Genomic DNA, 17,427 nt, shown 5'->3' with positions numbered 1-17,427 from the left:
CGGTGCTCTTGGCCACAAGTTCAATGTTAATGAATCAACAGCGCCTATTAAATGAGATGTCTTTAAACAGAAACACACATTAAAAAAAAAAAAAAAAAGATTACGTATTGATCATTTGGAGAAGATGTTGGAACCCGAGGCTTGCAGGAACCTAACCCTGCACGCTCCCTAGGAGCAACGTGGCTCAGCATTTACTAATTCAGCGTTCGTGGCAACTTTGTAGAATTAACTATCACAAATAACAAGAATAGATTCCTTCTATGTTTGCATGTACACGTACATGTATGTGTACATATATACATAATAGATATGTATTATAGACAAAAATAGCATAAAATACACTGTATTACATACATAATATGTATTGTACAATATACAAATCTATATAAAGTGAGTGCTAGAATAATCAGAAAGCTTTCCTAGCTTTTCACTTTCCCTCTTACAACGAGGAATGTTAAGCTAGACGGATGCTTAGTAGTTTGGGCCATTTTCTATTTTATTTTTCGGAGTGTGGTGGAGGGGCAGGTAATGAGATAATTGATGCAACAATTATCTGACTGGATAAGAAAAGCACCCGGGACATACGACGTACTGTCCTTTTAGGGCTCACTTCTCGGCCACCTTCTCCCAAAGTTTCTCCCACAAGAAACTGAAGGTGCATTTTGAGCCCCTTCCTCTGCCGCCACCTTTACGGGGGCAGGAGTAGGCCAAGAGGAGGAAGGGAATCCGCCAAGAGTGAGCATGTTGGCTTGGTGTGTGTGGGGGGGTTACCAGGGACAGGAAACTCCCAGGGCGTCATCTAGCACAAGCCTTTCTGGATCTGATGGGACAGTGAGCAAGGCCGAGCAGCAGACGGTTTACACGCGTGCTTTCAATCTCTAGCGCCTGCAGAACGTGCTCAGAGGTGGAAGGTTTGCAGCGAGCTGGGCTGAGCTAGGGGTGGCTGCCGGCTTGGCTTCTCCAAGAAAACGGGTCACTGATGGGGGGCTGCAGTTGGGGGTACAGGAAGATTTCCACCTTTCAAAGCTCGGGACAAGTGAGGACTGAGTCCCCTCAGCCCTGACTTCCAGCTCTCTCTAGAGGAGAGGAAGGAAAACGTGAAGGCCACTGCCTTCTTAAAGAAGAGGTGAGGCTTTGCAGAGTTGTCTCTGAATTTTTGGTCCGAAACATGAAGAAAGGAAAGGGAAGTGTCCCCAGGGAGACTTCTTGCGGCCTCACTCGGTTCTTGCTCACTGAGGGGCCTGGGGACATTTCTGCCTTGAGCACTTTCTATCAACCTTCCCCCTCCCAGGGACAGTCGTCTCCACGCTGAGGAGTCTCGAGTGCTCTTTTCAAATTCTTGCATGGTGAGGGTTCTTGTGGCCCTGGCTCCCCAAGACGACAGGAGGCAGATCAAGCAACCAGGGGGAAATGGTTGAGAACAGCACATGCCAGGAAGCCCTTCCGAGTTCCCCTGTTGGCACAACACGCCCCGCCCCCCAAAGATTTCACAACAGCAGCCGTCTTTAGCAACATCATTTCTTTGAAAGTCGCACAAGATGGGACTTTCGGGTCCATTTTACAGATGTCAAAATTGAGGACCCGAGAAGCGAGGTAACTCACCAAAGTCACGCAGGTAGGAAACAAAGACTCACCTGGAGGAAGGGGGGTGGTGCCGTTTTAAAATGTCAATGCCAGGACCCCCCCACCCAAGCCAAGGAAGAAGCAGCCATCAGGGTGAGTCCCAGCATCCATACGTTTCAAAACTCGCCCAGGTGATTACAATAGGCAGCCAGCGATGAGAGCCACCTGCCTTTCATGCTGGCGTGTCGAGAACTCCAGAGAGCATCGGAATCACCGGGAAGCACTCGTGCAAAGCACGAGTCAATGCCTGCTCCCGCGCCCCTGAGCTTCCTGGGACACAGGTTTCTAGTAAGTTCCAGGCCTCACTGCTACTGCAGGTCCGTGCAGCGCGATCTGAGAGACACCGCTTCATACAACAGTGGAAAATGGAACCCGGGAGCCCAACTTTCCTGGCTCACAGTTTTCCTTTTGCTGGCAACACTGTCCCATCCTGAATCACAGATAAAATTCTGGGGTGTGTTTTTCAATCTCTACCAGAAACTGGGGAAAGCCAGGAGAGGATGAGGGCTTTCTTTTTTTTTTTTTTTTTTTTTTTTGGCTTTTCCTTCTTTTGTTTCTTTCCTTTTAAAAAATCATCCACCACTTAAGAGACTGCACCCAAACATCGGCCGCTTGTTCCTGCACCAGCGAGCAGCCCAAACCCTCAGCCCGCAATGCAGGTCTTCTTAAATATTGAATGTCCGCCGTTCCACCTGCTGCGCGGCCAGGGCGGAGGCAATGCTGATATTGACAGAGGTTTAACGTGATTAACCAGGTTAAAAAGATCCGGCTGCAGAGCTGCTTTTGTAAAAGACCTTCGCTTGCTGCCCCATCGCCCCAGTCCCTGGTGGCTCCACATCTTCCCTGCCCCTCTCTCATCCCTTCCCAGGCGTGGGGACTTTTTTTTCCCCTTTGATGCTGTTGCTGTTTAATGACCCATTAGACTAGTTAGAGTGGTCGAGAGGGGAGGGGGGGAGCTTTCGAACAAGAGCAAGGATCGTTAGGTTGACACTGTTAGTGTTCATTTATCCAACAAATATTTATTAAGCACCTACTGCATGCCAGACCCTATGGGATACAGTGTACTAGGGACATAGTGGTTAATAAAACAGTCAAATTATCCTGTTCTGGGTGTGATGGCATTCTGGGTGGGGTGGGGGGTGGAATAGGCAATGAACAAAATAAATACTTAAAGCAGGTAGTGTGCACACAGTGCCAAGCTCTAGGGAGGAGTACAGAGAAGGAAGAGGTGGAGTTCTGCAGAGGGAGGTGCAGTTTTAAATAAGCAGGACAGAAAAGGCCTCCCTGAGAAAGGTGACAATGGAGGAAAGATCTCAAGGAGGGGGGGGTGGGAACAGAGTGAAAAGGATTAGCAGGACCCTTTCGAGAACATTCTAGAACATTGAGCCCTGAGATTGCATCATCCTCACCGAAATCACACTGACTAGTATTTATTGAGCACCTACTATATGCCAGGCTCTGCTCCAAGCAAAGACTATGTACTGACTTTTATATTCTGCACTCAACCCAATAAAACAGGTATTAATTGTTATCCTCATTTTCCAGATGAGGAAACCGGGATCAGGGGGACTTAGTGAGTTACTCAAGGTCACAGGGCAGCAGAACTGGAACTTCAACCCAGGAGGGTGTCATTGTGAAGCACTATATCGTGAAGCACTTGAATCTGGAAGTAATTTTTTTTAAAAAAATTGAAGTCCTATACAATAATAAACACCTAATGTTTATATAGTTTGCCGTGGACTGAGCCCCATTCCAAGTGCTTCGTATGTATGTTAACTCATGTCATCCTCAGAGAGGTGCTATTATTGTTCTCATTGTACAGGCGAGTGAACCGAGGCCAGAGAGGCCGCGCGAGTTGGCCAGGGTCACAGGCTGGCAAACCCCACAGCTGGAATCGCAAGCCAGGTGGCTTGGAGACCGCAGCTGTGCTTCCAAGGACTTGCACACCGCCTCCTGCTGGCCAGCGCTAGCCGTCCTCTATTGGAACCCTGTTCATGTTTTGGATCCAAGCTAGAAGGAGCTGGAGACTAGAGAATCGACTTCTGCAGAGATTTATATATTTTTTAAAAAACGACACTTCTAAGTTGCTTTATCTTCACAAAAATCCCAAATAGTAAGTAAAGTAGTGATTGATGGTTATTCCATTTTATAGAGCAGAAGAAAGAGCCCCCGAGAGGTTTATTTTTTTTTTGCTATAAAAATTCAATATTTGACTTGATGTCAGAAAGATCTGGATTGGAGTCCCTGGATCTGCCCTTTGCTAGCAGTACGCATCTGGGGAGTGGGAGTCTCCCTGTCTTCTGTAGCCTCAGTGTCCTTGTCTGCAAAATGGGGGTGATAATACTGTCTCCTTCCCGAGGCTTTGTGGGGATCAAAGGAGATCGCTTGTGTGACGCAGTGCAGGGCCGTGGGCCCCAGTTCATTGTCTCCCTGGACCGAAACTGCAGCGCTAAGATACAACAAAGTAGCTCAGCTGGGGCTTGAACCCAAATGGATGGGCTCTCAGCTCAGTTCTCTTTCTGGCAAGAGGGTGATGGAATGCTGGAAGCAGGTGGGGAGCCCCCCAGGGCACCAGAGACCACCCTGCTGCAGAAATCTGGGGCTGCCCCGTGGTGGCCCACTGGGCTCCCATCCCAGACCTGCTGCCATGACAACCAGAGAGACGCTTGTCAGCTCTGGAGTCTTCTCAATCGCAGGGCCTTGGGGGGCCTTAAGGGGCCTCTCTGGCCACTTGAGGACTCCCACTTCCAGCCTCTGTAGCATTTTACCCTCGGAGCATGTTTGAGACCAAGAGGAGCCTTTCTGCTCCCACCAGTCTATTCCCAGAGGCAACGTCAGTGCGACAGTTGGAAACTCAGGCCCCGGGGAGTGGACAGAGGCCGTGTGGCGTGTGTGTGGCTGACCCCGGGTGGGAGCGGGGGTTCTCCACGTAGAGGCGGGAGAACGACCCAACAGGGTGGGCAATGTCGTGGCCTCGGCCAGGGAACCACACCTGAACACACATGCACTCACACGTGGTCACATCCCCCCAAATACACACACGTTGCACACACACGGTCACATCACATCCCCCGAAATACACACACTCATCACTTTCTCACGTACCACCCACATACACACACTCACAAGCACACACACACAACACAGAGGGTCGATTCAGCAGAATATGGGAGGGGGATATAAACATCTATCTACCCAACCGCCCCCCATCCCAGGGTCCTGCTAAAAAAAATCCTATTCCACGAAGTATGCACCATGCATCATCTTATTTCATGCTCAACACTGTGCAATGAATACTATCATTGTCCCCATTTTACAGACGAAGAGATGGAGGCTCAGAGAGGCAAACTCACTTTGGCAAAGGCCACACAGCCAGTGGGTAGCAGAGTCAGAATGAAAACCCAGGTCCACCCGGCCGCAGACCCCGGTGACTTGGCCCTTCTGCCCCCGTCTGCACGCTCATGGCATCTGCCGTCATGAGTGGACACACAACGTTTATCGAGCAAATAATCAAATGCGACACAGTGGAGCGTCTACCTGCGCCTCCCGGATGACTATTACGTCTCTGTTAAAATGAGTCTCCGTGGCCTGAAAGAATCCCAGGCGGCCAGTGCCAGGCAAGATCTCGGAAATTGCACTGGGTTACTGGAGGGAAACTAATATAATTTAAGAAAATGGATAAAAAATGGAGGATCCATGCCTTGGAGTACAGCAACAATTAAAAGCAAGGGATTAGATGGAAACTTTGCAACGTGGATGGATCTCAAAAAACTTAGTGTTGAGTGGAAAAGAAGTGAGAAACTGTGAAATCTATAAACAAAAAATACATGTTTTAAAGGTACATATACAAACAAAAGAAATGATGGTTGTGTACCAGGAAATGAAAAAGAATAACAACTCAACTCTAAGCCCCATACCCCATACCCCTTGCTAATCTGCAAGAATCCTCCGTGGATAACTGAGAGGTTGCTGGTGACACCAGTTCCTCTCGCATTATAATCAAGAGCAAGTCCCCCTCCTGGTCACCAAGACGTGTGTGCACCATTTATTTTTCCCTTGGGATTTTCCCTGAAGCACTTGTCAATTGTTCAGAAGAGGATGCATGCCCAGACCCCTCTGCAGATAATGGCCAAGGCTGCCCCAGCCAGACCCTTCCAAGGGAAAAAATCAAATCTACAGAATCAGCATCGGGTCCCATCTGAAAGGTGAGTTTGGGGCATGATCCATCTGAGCTGAGTCCCCTTGCTCCCAGCCAGGGCCCTGGACCCTGCCCTGGAAGGCTGTCTTGTCCTGCTTTTGCCCTTCGGTGCATTCCATTCCCTGTGCTACCAACCCCTTCCAGACTGGTCTAGCCAGCTCCGGGAACAGCAGGTAGGTCTCTAATAATCCCTGAGGAAGCTGCAGAAGCCAGAAGCTCAAACGTCCCATCATGTCCAACGGCCTTTCCCACCAGCCCCATCTCCAGACCTTCGGGAGAAAGACTTGTGCAGACACCCCAGATCGCCACTTCCAGGGGCTTCACTGCCTTCGCCAAGTTACAATATCCTGCTTCAAGCTGATAGATTCACCCAACCACCACTCATGGGAGAAAAAAAAAACTCAGAGCTGCTACCTTTCCTTCCGGGGAGAGGGGGCCGGCGTTTCCAGCCAGCGTGGGAAGAGCATTCGCAGATCTCTCTGGAAGGCCCTTTGCTTAGCACATGCTCCTGGTCTTGCCTCGCAACCCACTGGCCCCTGGGTGCAGCCAAGGCCCCTCTCCCTGCTGGGCCACTGCCTTGAGCAGGTCCCATGCCTGCATCCCAGGAACCCCTTCAGTTCCAGCAAACAGGGACGGTCGGTGGCCCCACTGGGAGGCCTCACCACATGGGCTCTCAGGGAACTCGCAAATGCATTTTCTGCACAAGTCATTTCTGTGCGTCTTAAAGCTGGAAAGAGGAAAGGCGGAGGAGTCAGGAGAGGAGGAAGACAGAGAGGGAGAGCAAAGGAAAGGGGAGAGGCCGGGGGCAGGGGAGACACATAGGGGAGGGAAGGAAGGGGAGACAAGAGGCGACAGGGTTCAGGCAGGGAAAAGAAGGAAGAGCACCAGAGACTTAGAAACTTAACACCACAGTGACGGAGGGAAAAAACACCAGGCAGGTGGGGAGAGAAAGAGGAAAGGAGGCAGGGGGAAGGATCTGGAACGGAACAGACCACACAGATGCTTTTTGGCAGCATCTTGCATGAAAAGCCTCCCCACGAACTCGGAGGAACCATCTCTCTTCTGCACGGCCCCGGCAGGCTGCCCCGCCACCGAAGCTGGCACCAAAACCTGCTTACATAATCTGTTCTCTGCCCCAAGCTGCTCCCATTCACAAGTTGCCGCTTGTCATTGTGTAGGTGCATTAAAGAGGGGGAAGCAAAGGAAAGAAAGCAAGAGGAGAAAGAGTGAAAGAGACGGCAGCTGAATGAACTCACTCAGATTATATTGAGAGATGAGAAGAGATATCCCGCCCCCCCCCCCTTAGCTTTCTAAATAAATCCTTCACAAACCAAACAGCATTATGGTGCTGTCAAATGAGTTTCCTCTTGTTGATTAATTGCAGGGGGTTGGCAAAAAAAAAAAAGCCCCGCTTCCTGTGGCATGTTATTTTGCTCACTGGCTGGATTAGTAAGCCAGGGTCTGACAGGGCTCCATTACAATGAGATTTAAGCATGCATTATATCATTAAAACTAATGACAGCAAGACAATTACTTCGAGGAAACCACGGTGACATTGCATTCAGCAGCCTGGTGCCTCAGCCCTGTCGCCTCCCCTGCTGCTCCTGCCCGAATGGGGGGGGGGCAGAGTGGTGCTAAGAAGAGCCAGCTTTGTCCCCTCAAACCCCAAAGGTCTGGCCAGCTGATTCTTGTTGCCCTGCCACTGAGCCACCTGGGAAGCTAAGGCCCAAAGTTCTGCCTAGAAAGAGACAAGCCCCTGGAGTTGTCTGACGTTAGCAGGGAATTGGGACACCCTGCTCGATCCAGCTCATGCTCCTGTGGGATTCAGGAGCAGAAAGGAAGTGCTCTGAGTCTGGTCTTGCCCTGCTCAGCCCCTTGGGGGAGGATGGAGGCGCCATAGCAAAAAAATCCCAGACTTACAACACACCTAGAACTGTTATAATGAATGCCTGTGAAAGTGTTTCACATTTCCAAAAAAAAAGTGAGGTCCTTGCACCAGATTTCTGGTGCAGGAAGTCTGGGTGGACCCCGAGGGTTTGCCTTTCTACCAAGTTCCCTGGTGGCGCTAATACGACAGGAGGTGGGGGGACCACACTATGAGAACCTCTGAGCTAGAGGAACCGCCCGATTCAGGCTAATCTGAGTCCTTTGGGCATAGAGAGCTTTTTACCCTGGACACAATGGGAATCGGGCAACGCCTGTCTTTCCCTGCACCCCACTCCTTTTACCTGCGAACCTGGCATATGCAAACCCCACTCCCCGCTCCAGAAAGCCAAGCCTGCCTCATTCTTAGGAAAGAATCTTACAACTTCTCATTAAAGTGTAAATGATTAATAAGGCTGGATGCATTAACCCACCCCCGAAGCATCTGCCCTGTAATCAAGAGCAAAGCCTAAGACAAAGAAGGAAACTTTGGTGATGGGATTTCAGGTAACTGTGTGTTTTAGGGGGACTACGGAGCCCTCTTTGTACCACCCTCCCCCAAAAGATCACATTTTGTAGGTAGCCACCTACTTTATGTAAGTCCCCAAAGGGGTGTGTCTTTGTCGCCATTCTATTCCCAACGCCCACCGTGGCACCAGGAACAATGCAGGTGCTCATCAAATGTGGGGCGCGTGAATGCATGGGAGTGAATGCTCCGACATGAGGGGGGCCTGTCCTCTGCCTGGAACAGATCCGAGACGAGAGCCGAGTCCTTCCTAACCCTCACCAATGACTCATCATGATCAACAGACACTAATTGAGCACCTACTGCATGCAGGCCTCTGGCTGAACCACAGGCCAAACGCACCTGCCCAAACTGACGTGCTCCCCAGCCAATCCACTGGGACTGTGTTCATTCATTCATTCATTCATTCATTCATTCATTCATTCATTCGTTTGTTGATTCAGTAAGTCATTGCTGAGCACCTGCTGTGTACTGGCCGGTACACTCAAAACAGAGGCAGCACAGCCTCGGTCCTTAAGGAGGTCACCTTGCAGGACTTTAGGACCCCTACAAAGGGGCTCTGTGGCAGGGAAACCACTTCCCAGGGAAGGGAGGGGAAGCTCATGTTTCCTAGAGAAAATACACGGCTCAGAGCTCACAGGCTGGAATGATTCAGCAAAAGCCTCCCAGGGATTTGGAGGAACAAAAGACTAGAGAAGTCAGTAGGGCCTCTCCTCCCAGAATTCTCTGCCGGGACCTGCCCAGCACGCTCATGACTGCCCCATTAGCTGCTAGGAGCCTCACAAGCCTGAGGGAAGGGGAGTCATTATGCCCATTTCACAGATGAAATAACTGAGGTCCAGGGTCCTGCAGAGACTGCACAAGGACCACAGTAAAGCCTTGTCCTCTCTCTCCTGGGCCACACAGCTACACAACCGGCCCAAGGACTTCACCTTCCTCTGCCTCACCCTTCTCTTGTTCGAGCCAGGGGTGATTTAGCTGCTACCATCACCATCGTCACCCCCATCGCTCACGTTCCTCGAACAGTTACCCCAGGCCAGGCTCAGTACTAAGCACCTCGCAAGCATTAACTCTTAAAATTCTCACAATTGCATTAGTGTCCCCGTTTCCTTGATGGGGAAATTGAGGTTCAGAGGAGTGAAGTGACACAACTAGAAAGTGCTAGAACTGGGATCCAAGTCCAGGACATCTATTTCTAGAGCCCACGTGCGTAACCACTACATCGTGCCCCCCTAATACACCTCGTTTAACAAATGGAGGCTCAGAGAGGTTAAAGGCCTTGCCTGAAGCCACACAGCAAGGAAGCATTGGAGTCAGAATTATCACTTGGGTCTGGCTGCCCCCACTGCAGCCCGGGGCTGGTTAAGGGGACAGACAGGGGCAGGTCCCGGCAAAGAGGGGGCTCCTTCTGCAGGGCCTGCTTCCCTCTCTCAGCACATCGAGGCTCTCCATCCTGGGCGGCAGCTGAATAATTCAAACTCACCAGCTCCAGCCCACCACTGCTTGGTCCCGGAATTATTTTTATCCCAGGTTACAGCCACAGCTCTTAACAGAAATAAACCATGCTGTTTTCTTCTCATCGCTTTCACATCAACTCCTGACTTATCTGCATTTCCAACCAGCCCCCCCTGGAAGGGTATAAAGAGCAGGAGACAGGTCCATATGTCATGGTGGTTTTTATTAGCAAGGCACGAAGTCTGCGGGACCCACACACAGAAAGAGAAAGAGTTAAGTGAAGGGCTATACCGCATCCTACCGATAAAGCCCCGGAGCAGCCACCCCGGCCGCACGCACAGCCCCAGACAGGGCAGGCAGTTGGCGCGTGGAGCAGTGAGAAGGACAGAGGCAGAGCAGGCTGGGGGGGGCTGATGTCCCGGGCCCCCCTTTTGGAATTGCAGACTCTCTGGCCACTGCCTCCCTCCTGCCAGTGAGAAAGGAAATGTCCCTGTTTGTCTCCACGGCTTGGCTTTCTGATTCCCAGCAAGGGCGGGAGGGGGCACGGCTGAACGTCCTCCCTCTGCACCCCAGGCTGGGGATGGGGAGTGGGGGGCGATGTCTTGGTCTTTATGATGGTGCATTTGTATGTTGCTGCCATGACTTGCTATGTGGCCTCGGGTAAGTTGCTTTCCCTCTCTGGGCTTCCCCGCCCCCGAAAGGGGTTAGACTAGATCAGAGGTTCTGAACTTGGGGTGCTCAGAGGAGCATTAGGGAGGGTCCAAGAAGGCCCTGATGTGCGTTTGTGTGTATAGGCATCTTTTCAGAGTGGAGATTCTCAAAGGTGTCCTGGCTGCCACTCCTGGGAAGAGTCTCTATGGGGCCTTCAGGGGCTGCAAAATCTGCATGTCTGTGCATCTGTGGCCGTAATAAGGCAGACCCCTTTCCAGTGGATTCTAGAAACCTGGCAAAGTTCTCACAAGAGGCTCCCCCATCTCAATTCACCCCAAACAGGGCGTCCCAACACACATGATACATTCTCAAACACGGTGCTAAACCTCCTGGAAGAGTGGGCTCGCTTGCTCACTGTCACACACACACACACACACACACACACACACACACACACACACACACACGTCACGTAGTCACAGAACCTCAGAACTGGAAGGGGCCTTGGGCTCGCCCAGGGAGACTGCCTCAATGCACAGATGGTGAAACAGGCCCAGGAAAGGGAGACAGAGCTGGGGCTAGAACCCAGGTCTCCTGATCCAAGTCCAAGTCTCCTTCCAGAAGCTCCTGTCTCCCTCTCCCTGTTGCACCACAATGCACCATTTCAAATGTGACGGGGGGAGGAGGGAGGGCAGCCTCTTGGATCTTGGCCACTCCTAAGGAAGTAAGGCAGCAGGGAGACGTTTGGGAGGCGTCCACATCTGGAAAACCAGTCCTAGCTACCTCAGCTGGGCTGGCGTGCACCGCACGGCTGAACTAGTAGATAAAATATGAAGATATTCTTGTGCTGGGTGGTGATGCTGCCCTGAGGCTCCCATGGCTCCCTTGAAAACCCCCAGGTTCCCCCCAAATCTCCCCATAATCCAGCAATTAAAGGGTTAACACTCAGTACCGCAGAATGTTAAGATCCCCCCAACTCCAGGGCCCCAGCCATTCTGATCGGTTAGTGCCAAATAGCAATATTTGAAATATCACCCATGGCCAGATCTGTGGCTCCTTATCTGAACCCAATTTCCTCACATTCATCATTCACCCTGAAAGTTCCCAGGGAGGAAACTAAGGCAACTTCTTCCTCAAGGTCACCCAGCAAGGGAAGCCAGGGATTTTTGAGGATCAAATCTTTGGTGCTAACCACTGAGCTACCCTTCCCCTCTGCACCATATGTCCTTCCTGAGCAGGTGCATGCCTGGGGGTTCCAGTGTCTTCACTCGGCTTTGGAGCCAGAGAAAATGAGTGAGTAGACCCTGCTTATATTCCAGGCTTGCCGGTCTCTGGGACTGATGTTTTATTCCTCCCACCTCCAAGAGCAAGAGCCTGAAGAGGAAATCCTTGGGGATGCAGAAGTCTGAAGCGGCCTCTGAGATAATAGCAAAGATGCTAAAAATAAGGACGTTCATTTCCAGAAAGGTAGATGTAATTAAAGCAGAAAGAAAAGAGAAATCCCCTTTTGATGGGTTGCAGATTAGCAGCAAAGGCATTTTAAAATTAAATGTGAGCTTTTGGATTCAGTTTCAAGATACCTCCACTTCCCACTCACTAACAGGTTGGTGCAGCCATACCCCATCCGGATCTCAGAAAAAGAAACTAGTGCAGGGGAATAATCTGCCCTGGAAGAGATCTGAAGCTGGAACCTAGAACCCTTCCCCAGAATCTGAACAAGCCCTGTTCCCCTCCTTCCTTACTCCGAAGTGGGCTCAAGGATAGGGTCCCCCAAGCTAGTGCCAGGATGCACGCCTCAGACAATCACTTACAGGTTACACCACCTGTGAAAATAAAACATCATCTGCTGAGCAGGCAGCTGGCTGCTCCCTTCTCGCTGGCCTGATCACTCATTCCAAGCAAAATGTGGCCCTTCAGTGGCTCCCAGTCCTCCCATCTCAGGAAAGCCAGAACAGCCAAGCTTGCAAAAAACACCACAATTAAATTACTCAGCTCTCCCTGGAAGATGGTACGATCTAAGTTCTCTCTTTGGCAAACCTCGTCTGCCCAGGCAAGGGTTAACCCTCCAGCCTCAGGTGACCCACCCCATTTAGCAGGGTCAAGGTGCTCACCTGCTAAATCACAATACCCAGAGACCCTCCCTCCCAGACTGGCCAGCCCCACGAAGGGTTAATGCACTCAGAGAACTGCTGGCTACTTTCAACAGCTTCTGCTGCAAGGGAAAGGGTAAATTGGGCAGAAGCCACAATCTTGATCGCATTGCCTGAAACATGACCACATTTTACCCCCTCTCCAGTGCAGAGCCGAAACCTCATTTGGTTTTGGGGTGCCGCTCAGGCAATCAATATTGCAGAATGTGGGCAAATAAACGTGGCCATTCCTCCACACCCCTCCCCTCCCCACCACCCTTTACCCCACCAGTTCGTGCACACACATCACCCTTGGGATTTCAATACCCTAGCCCATTTGCACAACCAGGAAGAATGTCACTTACCGCGACACTGGAGGATTGCAGGGGGAACGGGTGAGCCAAATTCTTGCCAACTCCTCCCTTCCCTGCCGGTAGGAAGATGCTAAGTCTCAATGACTTGGTTTGAAAGCTCAGCGGAGGTGCCTGAAATAAAATTGTTCATTTGACTCTCCTACTCTTCCCAAAATAAAATCAAAATGCGAGCATGCACACACACATACACACTACCCCTAAATCATGCAGGACCAAGACAAAAAGAAATACCACTGCCAGAAGAGGAGAAAACTCAGACCAGTCAGTGAGTCGGTGGACAAGGCAAAGACAGCAGCTCCCTCAGGCTGTCCTCCACATGGATGAAGGTTTTCGCTCTGTGAGTGCCTCTCTCTCTCTCTCTCTCCCTCCCCCTTCTCTCCAGTCCACGCGCAGGCAACTCCAGGATGCTGGCAGTAGACGAATCAATTGCTTCCCCAGTGCTGGATCCTGCCGCGGCTGCCACCACTACTGCAAAACCCCGAGTGAGCAGGGGAGAGGGGCAGCCGCTTCCCAGTGTGGGGGGAGGAAGCAATCCTGCCTCCCACCCGTGATTTATGTGTGCGGCGCCTGGAGAGAGAAACAAAGGTGGGAGGCAGGCTGGTGGAAACGGCAATCAGGGGACTGGCGGTCAGCACCGCGGACAGCGCTAAAATGCGGCGGAGGAGGGGCCGGGCGGGAAGCGAACTCCCAGGCAGAGAAGTTAAGTAATTGGATGGTTAGAGCAGAGAAGGGAGTCCAGAGGGGTGGGGGACGAGACTTCTCGACATCACACAGCCAAGTCAGTGACAGCGTACCCACTACACATTTGTTCTAATATTGTCGCTCACTCTCAGAGCAAACGAGCTTGTAACTTCTCTGCACCTGTCCCCCACAAGCAGAACTTCACTGCTCCTCCCTGCTCAGAAGAAATTTGACCCCAGTGTGGGGGTCTCCAAGTGGTCCCCCCCTCCAGCCTTTCTAACCTGTGATCACCCACATGGCTGAAGATTTCTGACCTGTACCTGGGGTTCCTTAGAATCCAGAGAAGGAAGATTAGGCTTGGAAATTTCTAAGGGACAGGATGGATTCATTGAATAAGCACTTGAAAAACTTCTGGAAACCAGATACAGCCCCCAAACAACCTTGGAAAAGTCATTTAATGTTTACAAGTCCTATCTGTAAAAAAGGGGATATGACTACCTTATTCTCCTAAAGGTAGAAAGCAAGAGGTTAAAGAGAAACCATAAGTACCCCCAAGTTGTGGGCTGCTACGATTCCATCATCTGTAACCTGTCCTGAAATGTGAATGTTTTGGCAGAGGGGTAAAGGAATGCACAGCCAATCTCACCCTTCAGCATGTGGTCTGAATGGGATGGAGGGACATTTTGAAGGTCTAAATCAGGCAATTGAGCCTTGGCCAAACACCCATGCCCCAAAGACCCAGACTGGCTTTCTGCAGTGAAATCACTACATGGGCAAGGAAATAAAGTCATTAAAGGCGGAAATACACAAAGAGGAATGGATTCCTCCCACTCCCAGTGTTCCAGATTGCAAGGGTCCTATTACTGCTAACCATGGCAAAGGGCTTATGTTGGGGAACGGTGAGGAACTCTCAGACAGACCAAGATCCGCTTAGAGCCTCCCTCCAAAGCAAAAGAGAACCTTCTCTACTGAGGACCCTCGTCAAAACTTTCCCACCCAGATGGCCCAGGGTGAGCTACTACATTTGTCACTTAATTCTCCCCATGAGAGCCATGACTTAACATGTCAGGATCATAGAGACCAACCAGGGCTTCATTTTATAGGTGGTGATGATGAGGATGGTGGTGGTGGCGGCGGTAGTGGTCACCATCGTCATCTTGATGGTAATGATAGTGATGATTATAGTGCTGGTGTTGATAATGACAATGGTGATGGTTGTGGTGGCAATAATGGTAGGTTTTGAGAACTTACTCTGTGTCAGCCATTTTACTAGGAACTTTATATGTGTCCTCTCCTTGAGTCCTCATTGTGACTCTTTGAGGGTACACTCATTGTCCCCACTATCCAGAGGAAGAAACTGATACTCAAGAAATTAAGTCCCTTGCTCAAGGCTACACAGTAAACTGCAGACACAGTATTCAAACCCAGGCTTGTGTGATTCTAAAGACCATGCTCCAGAATGCTTCTCTATCTCAAAGTCAAGTTCAAATGCATTCTATGATTTTTTGGCAAGATCTCATTGAATATTTTCTGGAAAGACTCTGTGACATACATTCAGTTCCCTCACTTTGCAGAGGGAGAAAGTGAGGACCAGGGAGGGGAAGTGACTTGCCCACAGTCAAAGCGCTAGGAGCTAGCGGAGTTGAGTATGGAATGCGAGCCCTTCCCATGCCAGGGCCTGTGTTCTAGCACCTAAAACAGCCCTTGGCGCAGAGTAAGCCTTCAGTAAACACTGGAAGAGTGACTCAAGAAGCCCAGGGAGGTACAAAAGTCACTCGGATGTTGGTGGTGGAATCAGAACACAAGTAGTTTCCAGGCCTACAGTCTCAGGAATTTCTACACCACCACCCCCCCACAGCTGCCCTGGCCATAGGCATGTATTTGGATGGGCATATCATGAATTCTGCTCTGCCTTAGGGGAGGAAGACAGCTATCAGCTGCTGAATGCCCAGGCACCTACCATGTGTTGGGCACTGTGCTAAGCACTTTACAGCTACTGACTTCAGACTTTACAACTAAATGAGGTAGGTGCTATTATCGCCCCATTTTCAGATGAGAAGACTAAGCCAGGCTGGGACAAAGGAAGCTTAAGCCTCCAAGCTCCCACAGTCAGGGAGAAGCCGAGGCAGGGATGCAAACCTCAGGTCTGTCTGACTCCAAAGCCTGTGTTTTTACAACCTTGAGATTTTTTTTCTTAAACCAGGCCCCTTAGAGACCCCTGTGGAAATGAAAGGGAGGCCTGAATTGCCCCCTCCCCCCACATACACACCCTCTGGTTTGAACTAGAACAGTTGTGCTTTTAACTGTTTTGCATACTGGGCATCTGCCCAAGCCTTCATTTAAACATGGGCTTTGCAGCAGAATTAAAAAATAATAATATGGTTGAAACCAGAGCTCTGCACCCTCCCTGGTGACCACGCCATCTAGGAACTAGCTCTGTCTCCTCAGGGGACCCTGCCCAACCCTGCCCACCTCCCTGGTCACCATCCCCAAACCCCTCTCCTGCCCTGAGTGCTCCTGGAGGGCTCTTCATTCAGAGACCCAGCTGCTGCAGTCAGCTCCAGCGGCCTTGTGGCACTGCAGCAGGAAGACGCCTCCAATCCAGGCTCTTGCAGGCTGAGCCCAGGCAGGCTCTGGTGCTCGCTGAGGCCACATTCAAAGATGGGGCACTGCAAAGAGATTTCCCGGGGACCTGGATTCAGCAAGCTGTCTTGTCCTGCCCTTGTTCTGTTAAGGCCAGAGGTATCCCATCAATACCTTTCCCTACTCCCAAAGAGGATGAGAAACGATGGTGGTGGTGATGACTATCACAACAAAAGCTACCCACTCTGGTCTGGGTGGTTCGTGTGCATCATATTATTTCATCCTCACGAAATTCCTGTGTTAGGATGGCACTGGTTTGATTTCCATTTTACAAATGAGGAAACAGGCTCAGATGCCTAAAGCAACTAGCCTGAGGCCGTTTCACTCATAAGTGGTGAGATTTGAACCAAGACCCTCTGAGTTTATAATCGTGATGCTACATGGCGTTTCTAATTACAGTCATCTCTCCTATTTTTTTTTTTTTTGGTGATTATTATTAATAGTTACCAGGTGCCGTACTTAATCGCCCCAGCACTACTCATGACTTACGGCAGTGCAATGAGGTCGTGTTACATTATTTATACATTTTAGAGATGAGGAAATTAGACATGGGGAGATCAGGTGACCTGCCCAAGATAACCCCCCTGGGAGGAGGGGGAGGGCGGGGTGTGAATCCAAACAGTTCACTCGAGGTCCACTGTGCTCTTCTATAACATCTCCCAAGAAGATGGGTACTGAGATAGCCCAGAAAGGAAGAATGCTCTCATTTCACTCAGCAAGGGAGGTAGGCAGAATAATGGCCCCCAAAGACGTCCACATCCCCAGCTCCAAAGTGGTGAATATATTACCTTAAGTGGAAAATGGGACTTTGCAAATGTGATTACATTAAGGATCTTGAGATGGGAAGATTATCCTGGGTGAGCTGGGTGGGTCCGATGCAATCACAAGGCTTCCTGTAAGAGGAGGCAGGAAGGCCATAGAGAGGAGAAGCGATGATGGAATTGCAGGGGCGGGGGGTGGAGGGAGATACGAAGATGCGACATGGCTGGTCTGGAAGATGGAAAAAGGGGCGACAAGCTAAGGAATGTGGAGAGCTTCTAGAAGCAGCTGGAAAAGGTAAAGACACAGATCCTCCACTAAATCCCCCAAAAGGAACATAGCCCTACAGCTGACACCTTGATTTGAGGACTTCCAGCCTCCAGAGCCGTCAGACAATAAATCTGTGTTGTTTTAAGCCACTAAGTTTGTGGTTGTTTGTTACAACAGCAACAGGAAATTAACATA

General features: G+C 50.5%; 1 protein-coding gene across 3 annotated transcripts in view; it reads right to left on the bottom strand.

Moving 5' to 3' along the window:
* RPH3A (rabphilin 3A) overlaps positions 1 to 13,625 on the bottom strand; it is a 91,291-nt gene extending 77,666 nt beyond the window's left edge. The window contains exons 1-2 of one of the 3 annotated variants that reach the window (XM_075996586.1): positions 13,111 to 13,625; positions 12,871 to 12,990 (exon numbers count right to left, since the gene is read on the bottom strand). The gene's annotated coding sequence lies outside the window, so the exon portion shown is untranslated. The remainder of the gene's footprint in view (positions 1 to 12,870; positions 12,991 to 13,110) is intronic. The other 2 variants (XM_075996587.1, XM_075996588.1) reach the window with 2 other exon arrangements.
* Positions 13,626 to 17,427: the final 3,802 nt, after the last annotated feature.

Source organism: Microcebus murinus, chromosome 22 (genome assembly GCF_040939455.1).
Source record: "Microcebus murinus isolate Inina chromosome 22, M.murinus_Inina_mat1.0, whole genome shotgun sequence".
In the NCBI taxonomy this organism is placed as follows: Eukaryota; Metazoa; Chordata; class Mammalia; order Primates; family Cheirogaleidae; genus Microcebus; species Microcebus murinus.
The sequence above is the reverse complement of the archived record's forward strand: the minus strand, read 5'-3'. Positions and strand labels throughout refer to the sequence as shown.